Consider the following 13,070-nt stretch of genomic DNA (forward strand, 5'->3'; position numbering starts at 1 on the left):
CAATAGTATGTATGTAACTATTGGGTGTTATATTTTGCCATGAAAAGACAACAATGATAGATCAATGCACTGGCAGTATTTTGACCATCTCTAAAAGCATCCGAACACCTGGTCTATGCCTTCACCCGGTCACCCATGTGAACCGGAGTACTCTTCATAATGGGAGAGGATTTGAATCGACGCTACAGCTAAACCAAGATAAACAGCGCCCTCTGCTGGCGTCATTGAGAAAATAGGAAGCGCTGTCAATTTTCCGCGTGTGTGTGTGTGTGTGTGTGGGGGGGGGGGGGGGGCAGGCTAAGGGCTGTTAAACATTTTCATGTCCCAGGATGCCTCAGAGAGTCTAAAAATTAGAAAACGCCTGTAGGTACCAGCTTCATGTAAAATTCGCTTTTTTATGTTGCTTTTCAGATATGATTTGATACAGCAAAGCCTAACTTTCTTCATGTAGCCTATTTAACACTAGAACGACCGGGATTTCGCTCCTATCTAAAACGACCATGGGTGGTCAAAATGACCGCCGGTTTTTAAACTATATTCTGTCAAGATAAATACCCAATTGCGACGTTAATGCATTGCATATGTTGGCATGTCTGTTAGGAAACGACTGACACCAAAATTAATATTTTTAACAACTTTAATACTATCTTTGAACAATTTAAACTCCAGAGAGACATGGTCCAACTTGAATAGCAAGATTGAAAAAGTGAAAATATTGCCTGAAAAACAAAATGGAAAACACATATTGGTAATCTAACAAACGAGGCCTATAAAACGTAAATAAAACCAAAACAAACTGAAAATAAATATTGAAAGAGTCCCAAACAACGACTGGAACTCAAACACTACTAGAACGACCTGGGCAGTCATTTTGACTGCCGCGGTTTTTAAACTAACATGGCAAACCACTAACAGCCTGGCTACTGTCCAATGCAAGAAACAACCGTAAGAATCCTAATTTGAACCAGAAACCCCCATCTCAGTGCTTATGATAAAGGCAGAGTATTAATAAGTGGGCAAGTTCTGTTACTTACTGATCACGTAGAAATAATGCCAACAGAAAGTCAGTTTGGAACCCTCTCAATATAATAATAATAATAATGATAATAATGTAGCGTGCACGGATAAGTAGACACGTAGACAAGTCCGGATCGGATCGTCTGTAGGGCAATACACCAATGACATCCTTTCCTTTGACTCCTTGGAGTACACACAATGGTCTGATTGGTTTTGTGTAAAACCATCACCTGTCAAACACTCGTGTAACAGTAAGTTCCAATTGCGGCCAGACTGCTTGAGGCCGTAGATTGACTTCTCTAGTTTACACACTAGTTTTTCTCCCTTCTCAATATAACCCTCAGGTTGTTCTATGTATATGTCATAGTCTATGGGGGCATGAAGATAGGCCGTCTTTACATCCATCTGGTGTAAAATCAAGTCATATTGAGCCGCCTTCTGTAGAAGCACTTGTTAGGTTGGCTGTTGGCGAAAATGTCTCCCCATAATCCACCCCAGCTCTCTGGCTATATCCCTTTGCTACAAATCTAGCCTTGTACTTGTCGTGTCCGTCTATATCTGTCTTTATCGCATACACCCACCTTCCTCTCACTGTTTCCTTGCCCTCTGGCAATTTCGTAAGGTGAATGTTTTGTTGTCTCTTAGAGACTCTATTTCCTCGTCCATTGCCCTGGACCACTTTTCTGATTCTGGCGATTCCATGGCCTCTTTAAAGGTCAGAGGGACACCGCACATTGCCCTGTATGCATAATCTATAGTAGTGAGTGAGCTGTCATCACTGTCACCCTGACTATAGTCAATCAGGTATCTCGGAGGGTTGCGTTCCCTTTGGGGGTACCTCCCACTGGCTGAGGCTTGTGATGTCACCCTTGGGTGCTCCTCGTCATCATCCTCGGGTGCTGACTGTGTACCGTCAGTCTGTACTCTAGGCTGAGTTGCAGCTGTCTCAACAGACTTTCTCTCTCTTACCCAGTCTTCTGGGTGCAGACCTGGTGTCTGAGTATAATTTTCACTAGTTGCCTTGTGTATAAACTTAACTAGTCTGTGTTTCTGTACTTTCTCTTGGTCAGGGTAGTAGACTAGGTAGGCCGGGCTGTTCTTGTCATGTCCTACAAAACGCCCCCTCTCACATCTAGAATCTAACTTTCCCTTGTCCTGCTGGTAAGCATAGCATTCTGTCCCGAACTTTTGCATTCTAGCCATGTTGCACTTTTTCCTGTCATTGCCGTGTATGGCGTAGTGCCTGTGTGCTTGTTGAAGCATCTGTTTCTGGTGTGGGCTGCCTCCTGTACAGCATAATGCCAGAGGCTCTTTGGTAGACCACTATCTATTAGCATACAACTTGCGATCTCGAATAGTGTGCGTCCTTCTCTCTCTGCAACGCCATTTTGATGGGGAGAATATAGGCAGGACGTCTCATGTCTTATTTTGTTCCGTCTCAACAGGGTTTGAAACTCCTTGCCTGTAAACTCAGTTCCATTATCCGACCTTATGCATTTCACTGTCCCATAGGGAGCTACATCTGCCAGAAATTTCTCGGTCGCTTGCACTGTGTCACTCTTTGTTTTTAAGAAATAAACACACACAGCCCCTGTGCACACATCTGTAAATGATTGCATGTACCTGAAACCATTAATGGACTCGTTTGCCACAGGACCGGCTAAATCAGTGTTTACCAACTCCAGTGGTGTCTTGGCTTTGTCTGTAGATTTCCTGTTCCTGTTTTGGGTAAACTTCCCTTCTATGCATACTGCACACTCTTTGTCAGGTTTACACACTTTACCCTTTATATGCATACCATCAGTGATATCCCGTAGCTTTACGATATCGTCACAGTTGCAGTGGCCCATTATCTCATGCCAAATTTCTATATCATGGCTCACATGGCACTTTTCAACAACACATTCAGTTTGCAAATAGTACATTTTCCCCTGTACAAAAATGTCAAACCTGGTACCATCCGGTGACATCAGGGCATCTCTGCCCTCTTCGAAGAACACACTGGCTCCGTGTGCTGTCGCAGACTTCACAGAGAAGAGCTCTTGGGGGTACGATGGAATATAGTGCGTTCCGCAGTGTCACTCTACACCGTCGCCCCTCACTGTCGAGCAGACATACCGTAGCATCTCCCCTGCCCTGCACCACACCAAAGGTGCGCTTACCGTCCGCCAGCTCCATGCAGTGTTTCTCTGGCTCGAACGAGCTGTCAAAGCTCTTGAACTTCTTCTTATCATTGACTATGTGGGAAGAAGCCCCACAGTCCACAATCAATCCTGGTTTGAACTGTTGCCGTCGTCCTGGTCCTGCTGAGCTGGTCTCTCCAGCCTGCACTCTGAAGATGTAGTTCTCTTCTTCCGCAGCATTCCCCGGTCCCTGACCTCGACCTGCTCCGTGACCACCCCCGCCGCCGCCACCTTGCTCGCGTGCACACCTGGCTCCATCAGCGCGGTCCTTCTTCTTGCACACTTTGTCCGTGTGACCCTTGACCCGGCAGAGGCTGCACCACACGCTGCGTGAACAGTCCGATTTCCGATGGCCTTTGTCCCCGCATCGCCAGCACACCGTTTGTTCATCATCTCCCTCCCAGCGTTTCACTGGCTTTTTCTTAGGCGCTGCGTGGGCCTTCATCACCCTCTCGGACGTCTCGTCCGATGCTGTAGCATTAGCTACATCTTCAGCCGCCTCAAAGTTTCTCAATTTGGCCTTAAATTGTCCCAATGTCAACTCACTGTCGCCATGTGTCACTATTAGAGTGAATGGCTTATATCTCTCGGGTAACCCCCTCATCACCATGGCCATCATTAGTCCCTCACTTGGTGCTTCTCCCGCCCCTTTGAGAGCCGTAATGATTTGTTCAGCTCGGATAATGTATTCGGTTATCGTCTCATTATCAGCTTTCTTTAGCCCAGTCAATGTTACATACAGAGTGACAATCCGGGGTCTGCCCTTACCAATGTAATGTTCCCGCAACACCCGTAGACTCTCTCTACCTTTGTTCTTCGTTTCTCTGAAGATCAGTCCCAAGCTTGTGTTGTCCAATAAAGGCGCCAATGCGCAGTAGGCGTCCGCGTTCCGCTCCTCGTCTAGGGCCTGCTCTTCCGCTGTCAAAGGTCCCACGGGCTCGGAAAGAATGGTGGTTTTCAGCCCCACACCATGCATGCAACAGAGCATTCGCTCTTCCCATAGTTCATACTCATCGGCCTGTCCGTTGAATGTGGGCCACCTGCTCTTCTTCTGCTCCATCTCCCTAGGTAGCGTTAGCTTAGCTTAGCGTTCCGTTAGCTTCCCGATAGCCTCTCTCGATGCTAACTAGCTTCACACTTGCTAACTTGCTACTCTGTGCTAACCTGCGCGCATCCCGCCGTCCGAGGTTATCACACTTCGTGTACTTCTTTTATCAAACTACTAAATAATCCAACGTTATCTGGGCCCATAACCTGTTAGAAGACTAGACTAATACTTTATGTCTATCTCTGCGCAGATGAAGTGGATTATTAAACCGTTATAAAGAATCGTACTGACTACCGAACTTCTGCTGGAGGGGAAAATGCAGCCTCCGTTTATTCGGTCGTTTTGGGAGAAGAAGAAAAATGAATAGCGTCTCAGTGACGTAATCAATCCGCGCATGCAAGCGCAACACCGCCCACTTGTGGACAAACAAAGTCGTAAACAAAATAATAGTACACAGTAACACGGTCATACAAATACACTGGTGTCATATCTCAACATAAGTAGACACGTTCTAACGGGTCGGACCCTTTAGTCGACTGGTTAACGTAGTCGCTTGGGGTGTGGGAGCCACGGGTTCGCGTCCTCGATGCGGCTTCCCGAGCTGCCCCCCCCCTCCTCAATTTGCTGCATTGGTGTCAGAAGTGGGATGTGCGACCGTGAGGCCATCGGAAGCACGTGCGCCCAGAGACGTGAGGACATGAGGGCTGATATGCTAAAGCGCGGGGACGCGCTTTCCGAAGGAAGGGGTAGTGTAACGTGCACGGATAAGTAGACCCGTTGGCTATCGGGTCGGACCCTTTGGTCGACTGGTTAACGTAGTCGCTTGTGGTGTGGGATCGCGTCCCGGGCGCGGTGTCCCAAGCTGCCCCCCCCAAATTTGCTGCAATGATAATTTTATTTATGTAGCACTTTTCTAAAACAATGTTACTAAGTGTTTTACAAAGAAATAAAATCAGACAAGACAAAAATAAGAATAAGACCAAATAAGTAAGAGTAAAAATAAAAACTGTATAAATATTATAACGTGCATTGATAAGTAGACACATTAGCCTTTGGCTAACTGGTCGGACCCTTTAGTCGACTGGTTAACGTTGTCGCTTGCGGTGTGGGAGACACGGGTTCGCGTCCCGGCTGAGGCGGTTCCCGGGCTGCCCCCCGAATTGGCAACATTGGTGTCAGAAGTGGGATGGTGACACCGTGAGGTCATCGGAAGCACGTGCGTCCAGAGGTGTGATTTTGAATGATCTGGCCAAGGGGCAGTATGTATATAGAAAAGAGAAGGGGGCCAAGAACTGAGCCTTGAGGGACACCATAACTCAATTGAGCCATCGAGGAAGTAGGATTACCCAGAACAATAGAAAAAGTTCTGTTGATGAGGTAAGAGTGCAATAAACTAAGAGCCGAGCCCTTGATGCCAACCCGAGTCTCTAAGCAATGTAAGAGGATGTTGTGATCGACTGTGTCAAAGGCAACACTTAAATCTAAAAGAACTGTCTCAAGTCATGAAGCTCTCTCCATCGAGTGAACGCATGTCCGAGGTTCACTCTTGTTTTATATCGTCTTCTAACACTCTCCTCCTCCGTCAACTGGGTTCTTTTTCTTTTGCCGGGTAGCGTTTCCACACTTAATGCGGTTGTTCCAACGTCCACCATTGCCCAGTAGATGGTTGACACACTTCCTGTGCCGTAAATTGATTTGCCAGGTAAAAATCGTGCCCGGTGGCAGACAGGATTGCATAGTGAAAGCGAGGCTTATAGAGAACCAATATAAATGCCAATAGTGTCATTATTCTATAGCCATTAATCAACACTAATGGCAATCAACATTTACTTCATAATGACAAAACAAAAAAAAGTTGTCTACTTCACTTCAAGAAATAGTGACTTCCTTATGGTCAATCACTTGTTGCAAAACTTTATACACATATTCTATCTATCTATCCCTAAGAGGTATGTGTAATTTCAAAATGTCATTTCTAAATACATTATAATTGTTGTTATAATTATTAAGATTATTGTTGCTGCTATTATTGTTCCATTCTATTCCATTATCCAAACCGCTTATCCTGCTCTCAGGGTCGCGGGGATGCTGGAGTCTATCCCAGCTGTGACAAATTTTGTGAGAACGCACCATTTGTCCCATTAATCTTAATCATTACCAGGTGTTGGCTTTCCTGCCACAGTGGTGCAGCCTAAACTCAGGTGCTGCTGATTGAGTCCAAGGGAGCATTTAAGCAGTTGCCCTGGAGTTATTAAGGTTGTAGGACGTCAGGGCGATGTTGTTGCGTCCTGTTGTTGCAGTTGGGGACCTCTGGGTGCGCTGGAGTACACAGTGGCATTGCCTGCATATGTGTTGCAGCGTCAGAGAAGAAGAAAACTAACGTTGTAAATGGAACAAATGTGAGGTCTCTCCGGCTAATGGTTATTTTGTTTAAAGTGTAAGATACAACATTTTGGCGACGAGAATGGCCATTTCTGTGCCTTTACCACTAGCGTTAATGCCTTGCCTAGTTGAACCGGCAATTTCTTTCATTAGTTGGTTAAACATGTTCGACAACTACGTGCTAGTTATCGACGCTACCGGGGACAAGTGGCCTAGGAAAGAAAGCGCGCCGTTCTCCTCCATGCGCTCGACACAGGGGGACAAAGCCCGCTTTACTCATTACCGGATATAGGTACTACCCTCACGTCTGCCTTAAGAAAATGTATTCCCAAAGTCAACGTGATTGCATAACGTCATAACGCCGGAGAGCAGAGACCTGACGAGACGATTAATCAGTTTCTGGCCGCACTACGTGAGCTAGCTTCAGTACTGCGAGTTCGGTGATATGGAAGAGCAAATGCTTCGTGATCAACTGATAGAGCGTGTTTCCAACACACACATACGAGACAGACTCCTGCTGGAGTCCAATCTGACGCTGGCAAAAGCAACTACGCTGATCGAGACGGGACTGCGCAACGTGGACATTCTTTCCGGTGCTACTACTACTGCTGCTGCTGCTGCTGCTGCTGACAAACAGCCGAGGAAGACGGACCAAAGAGAGAAAAGGAAATCTGCTTCGCCAATGACACATGTCACGGTCCAAACCACTGGGAATCGTCGCTCCTGCTACAAATGTGGATCCACCAACCACTTAGCTAATAAGCCTTAATGCCCGGCGGCTAAATTGACGTGCAACTCATGTGGAAAGGTAGGAAATTTTTCCAAAGTTTGTCGATCTGCTCAAAAAGACGTATGTGAGCTTAGGGATGTAACGGTTACCGGTTTAATGATTAACCGCGGTAAAATTCCCGACGGTTAGTATTACCGTTTCAAATTTTAATTATCGTTAAAACCGTCTCTCAGACGCAGGCGCGCAGGCGCAGCAGGCAACATGGGTTTGTTTTGCCTCAATGAAACATGGAAGGCACAGGCAGCGACGGCGCTCGGGAGATTTTTTCGCCTACTAAGAGGACTAAGTCTGAAGCGTGGTCGTATTTTGATTTTTATAAGAGTGCTGAGGGAAAACTGATCGAAGATGGTTACGCTGTCTGCAGAACATGCAGAAAGAAAATCGCTGCGAAAGGGGGCAACACCTCTAATCTTATGAGTCATCTCCGTGACCACCATCCACAACTTTACAGCGAATGCAAGGTAAGTTCACTTTTAGCTGAATGCCTGATGTGGGGACTTCGGAATGGGGGAAAATGTCATGGTTTGCAGGTCTAACTTGCTAACAGCTTGTCAATAATGTAAACTTGAGCTTTCATGTTACCAAACGTTACTCTTTGTGAGGGCCGACGGTCCGTTCCACTGGCTAAAGTTAGCTACTCGTGCCACTGGCTAAAGTTAGCTACTCGTGTGCAGTACGTTCTTAAGGAAAAGCAAGGAAAAAACCTCCACAGGACTGCGGTGTAAAAAGATAACAAAACGAAAATTTATTCCGGTTCCACAGCGAAATCTTCATACAGCAGTAATCAAATAATAATTTCCTAAACTATAACTAAGGCTGGCTATTACTGCCACGTTATTACTATAGCTAAGGTAAGAAAACTGTATAGCTTCAGTCTCCAAAATCACCCTCGACTCAACACTCACAAATCTAGACGCTTCCTGGTTCACGTACACAGAAATTTGCGATCTTCTTAAAGTGACATTAGCCCTAATGTTCAACATGAGCACTGAGCTAAATAAAACTGTTTCATATGCTTATCTTTACCAAAACAGAATTCCTAATGCAGATTATATCCAAAGCTTGTTAAAATGTGAAGAAATTTCTTTTTGGTTGCTGTTTTCTTATTTGCAATGTGCAAAAGTGCAGTTACCTCTCATGGCCACATGGTGACATCTTTAATGCACATTTGTATGGTTTTTTTCATATGTTTACATAAGGAATGTTATTATTTTATTTATGTTTACATAAGGAATGTTATTATTTTATTTATTTTAATTATTTTAATGTTTATGCAAAAAAAGTGCATAGTGCTGCTGATTTTATTTGTGGTTTTCAAAATAAAACTTGGTGAAATGATTTCCGTGTGTGTATCAGTACTTTTTGAACATTTTCAGCACATTTTAACAATACCGCGATAATACTGATAACCGTGATAATTTTGGTCACTATAATGGTGATATGAAATTTTCATACCGTTACATCTCTACGTGAGGTAGTGATAAACGAACTAACTGTGCTTTACATGACAGCTTCTGTGCAAGATAAGATCCTCTGTACTGTGCAAGTGGATGCTAATGGACATTCTGATGATGTTGAGCTGATAGTAGATACAGGTTCACCCGTTTCTATTATTCCTGAGAGTACTCGCCAGACCTTCTTTCGTACATGTGACCTGGCTAAACCTACGGCAAATCTGTTTACGTACTCAAGAGAAAAAAATACCCGTTAAAGGGTGCATGCCTGCCACAGTAACTCATGATGCACATTCTACTTCATGCTCATTCGTAGCGGTTAAGTCAGTCACTGTTCTGCTAGGGCTATATTTGTTTGAGGCACTGCATATGCGTATTGTGGGCATGAAAGTTGTTACCGTTTCCAGCCCTAATTATGCGCCTGCTGTTCAGAGTACCTACAATACCGAGCACGGCACCACAGGCAGCACCAGAGACTCAGGTGCTGGAGATAGGGTGTGCTAAAGGCTATGTGCACAAAATACAGCTCCAACCCGATGCTCAACCAGTACAACAGAAACGGAGGAGACTTCCATTCTCTGTGAATCAGGCCGTGACTGATGAACTCAAAGATTTAGAGGAAAAGGGTATCATAGAACGCATTGACGCATCTCCATGGGTCTCCCCTATAGTTGTAACTCAGAGAAACGAGGGAGGAAAGGTGCGCATGTGTGTTGACCTCAGGGAGCCAAACAGGGCCATTGTCAGTGACTGTCACCCTTTACCACACATGGACGGGCTAGTCACTGAACTGAGAGGAGCCATGGTCTTTTCCACCATCGATTTAACCTCAGCCTACGACCAGATGCTGCTGCATCCAGATAGCTGTGACATAACTGCATTCATCAGGCATGATGGACTTTTTCATTACTGCTGAGTTCCATTTGGCCTTGCTTCAGCTCCATCAGCCTTTCAAAAGATGACCACCATACTGGGAGGCCTACCAGCAGTACAAGTTTATCTTGATGATGTGATATGCTATGGTGCCACCCAGAAGGATCATGAAGTCAATCTACGGAGGGTATTGCATCCCTTGAATGAGGTGGGACTTACTCTGAACCATAAGTTTAACCAGACCTCTGAATTTCCTAGGCCACACCATATCCAAAGATGGACTTCACCTTGACCAAGATCATGTCATAGCAGTGGTCAATGCACCTGCTCCACATGACATATCCTTCCTGGGCCTTGCATCATGGTACAGTAAATTTATTCCTGACTTGTCTACCGTTGTGTAACCACTACGTGCAACACTCAGGGACTCTACAGAACAGAAGCTCAAATGGACTGCCGAGGCTGAATACAGCTTTACTGAAATTAAAAGACCAATAGCTGAGAGCCTTGCTCTAGCCCTATACGACGACTCTGAGCTACCTACTTATGTGACTACCGATGCCTCTGACTTTGGACTGGGTGGTGTACTTAGCCAAATTCACCAAGACAACACTGGAGAGGATCGTAGCATTTGCATCCAGGACACTTTCTCCTGCTGAAAGAAAGTACAGTACTGTTGACCGTGAAGCACTTGCATGTGTTTGGGCAGTAGAAAGGTGGAGAACCTATCTATGTCAAGCTCCGTCAGGATTTAAGTTATCTTTTGTTTCTCTCAGTGTTCTTTGTCTTGTACTTCCTGTTATATTTTGTTACTCACCTCTTGTCTCGTTTCAGGTCCTTTACTTCCTGCCCTCACGTGTCTCCCTCCTGTGTGATTACCTGCCCTAATGTGTTGCACCTGTGTCTCATTGTCTCCCCTCCTCCAGAGTATATAGTCTTTTAGTGTTCTCTTCCTTCTGTGCCAGTTCGTCTTGTTTCTTGTGACAGCGTTCCAGCATTTTTTCCCTTGTGTGAGTTTCTTTAGCCCTATAGTTTCCTAACCTGTTTTTTGCCTTTTCGACCCTGCCTTTTGCTTGCCGATTTGAACACTTGCCTTATTATCTGATCACCTGTGTACCGACCTCTTTCCGATTAAAAGGACTGATTTTTGTGAACTGAGTCTGTTTTTTGAGTCCAAGCCTGTGGTTTAGTACTGACAATCTATGGGGACGTCACTTTGTGCTACGCACAGACCACGAAGCACTTACAACCCTGCTCACACCCAAGGGTGCTGGTCATGTTGGACTGCGAATTGTACGATTACTTTGCTTTACTTATGATGTTGCGTACCATCCCGGGAAACAAAATGTGACTGCTGACTACGTGTCCAGGCTTCCTCTGTCTACTACAGGGGACACTGAAGTGGAACCGGACATCGTGGCTACTGTCTTTATCGATACCTTGCATGCCATGTCTGTGCCGGAGTTCATGGCTGCATCTCCTGAATTGACTCTATTACGACATCGGATACAGAAAGGCTGGCCAAAATGCAGAAAGAACGTGACAAACAAACTTTCTCCATACTTTAATGTACAAGATGAACTGGCTGTAGATGATGCACATGTCATGAGAAATACTGGTCGTTCCCACTTCACTGCGGTCCAAAGTGATAGACTTGGCACACGACGGGCACCAGGGAATAGTGCATACTAAGCAGAGACTACGTGAACTATATTGGTGGCCACAAATGTGTACAGTCTAGAATAACTTCATGTGTATCATGTCAGTAAAGACTGAACCACTTAGTCCTGTGGAATTGCCAGATGGGCCATGGGAAAAGGTGGCCATTGACATAACAGGTCCCTTTGAGCGAGCTACATGGGACTGTTGTTATGCCATCACTCTCACATACTATTACAGTAAGTGGCCAGAAGTAGCATTCGCACCTACAGTCACGACAGAGGTGATAATTCGGTTTTTGGCTTCAGTGCTCAGCCATGAAGGCAACGCTGTCTATCTATTCTCTGATAGTGGATGTCAGTTTACCTCCCATGCATTCACAAACTTTCTCAGGGAGAGGGAGCTAAAACACCTACACTCCAGTGTCTACTATCCAATAGCAAACGGAACCATTGAAAGATTCAACAGGGTACTGAAGAATGTATACAGACTGCAGAAAGAATGCACAGACCATGGAAACAAGGAGTAACAGAGTTCTTAAAGATTTATCTTGCTACTACAGGGACCACTCTATTCAAGTTACTGAGGAATAGAAAGATGCATACCAAATTTAACATCCTTCCTGTCTCACACAAGCAAGTTAGAGACTGTTGGATACAAGCAACAAAGGAGTAAGGCATACACAGACAGAAGGAGAGGAGCAAAAGTACCCACCTTCAAAGTCAACGATGCTGTACAGGTCTGGAGACCTGAGCATGTTTACAAGGGATCATCCAGATACACAAATCCCATGAAAGTCGCCAAGGAAGTCAGACCGAGTACGTACCTTCTCAGCGATTGTTGGAAGTGGAATGCATCAAAGCTGGTGTGCTTCCCAAAGGAGGCTCTAGCTTGCACCAGTGAGTACGAGACTGTGCTTGATGGGCTCACTTTGGCTGAGAATGTGCATAATGCACAGAAACCAGAGCTTAGGCACAACATGAGAGCCAGAAGACCACTACAGTGGTTAGCAGACTTTGTAAGATGATGTTGATGTATGAACTGTTATAATCGAAAGTAAAAGATACTGTTATGGGGGGGGGGGGGACACGTGATTTTTATTTTGCTGGTTCACATGCAGAGTTATTGCTTCAAGAAAGGGGTAAATGTTGTGTCAGAATGGGGAATATGTTGTGTCCTGTTGTTGAAGTTGGGGACCTCTGGGTGCGTTGGAGGACACAGTGGTGTTGCCTGCATGTGTGTTGCAGTGTCAGAGAAGAAAAAAGTTGTAAATGGAAGACATGTGAGGTCTCTGCAGCTAATAGTTATTTTATTTAAAGTGTAGGATACAACATATGTGTGCATGCAACGTTAATTTAGGCTCAATTGTTATGAGTTGGGTTTTGTGCAGTCATTTGTTAATCTAAGCCAAATTGTTATGAGTTGTTTTGTTCAGTTATTTGTTATTTTAAGATCAGTTGTTATGAGTTGCTGGGGAGAGGGACATCTGGAGTGCCCTACTTAGCTTGCTGCCACCGCGACCTGACCACGGAGAAGCGGCTGATGATGAGATGTTATGAGTTTAATTTTGTTCAGTTAAGATTGAGTTAACTGTTAACTTATTAGTTTACTTTCTTTTTCATATTCTTGTTTCATATATAGCTACACCCTGTAAATAAATCATT

This window comes from Lampris incognitus, chromosome 10 (genome assembly GCF_029633865.1).
Source record: "Lampris incognitus isolate fLamInc1 chromosome 10, fLamInc1.hap2, whole genome shotgun sequence".
NCBI lineage: Eukaryota > Metazoa > Chordata > Actinopteri > Lampriformes > Lampridae > Lampris > Lampris incognitus.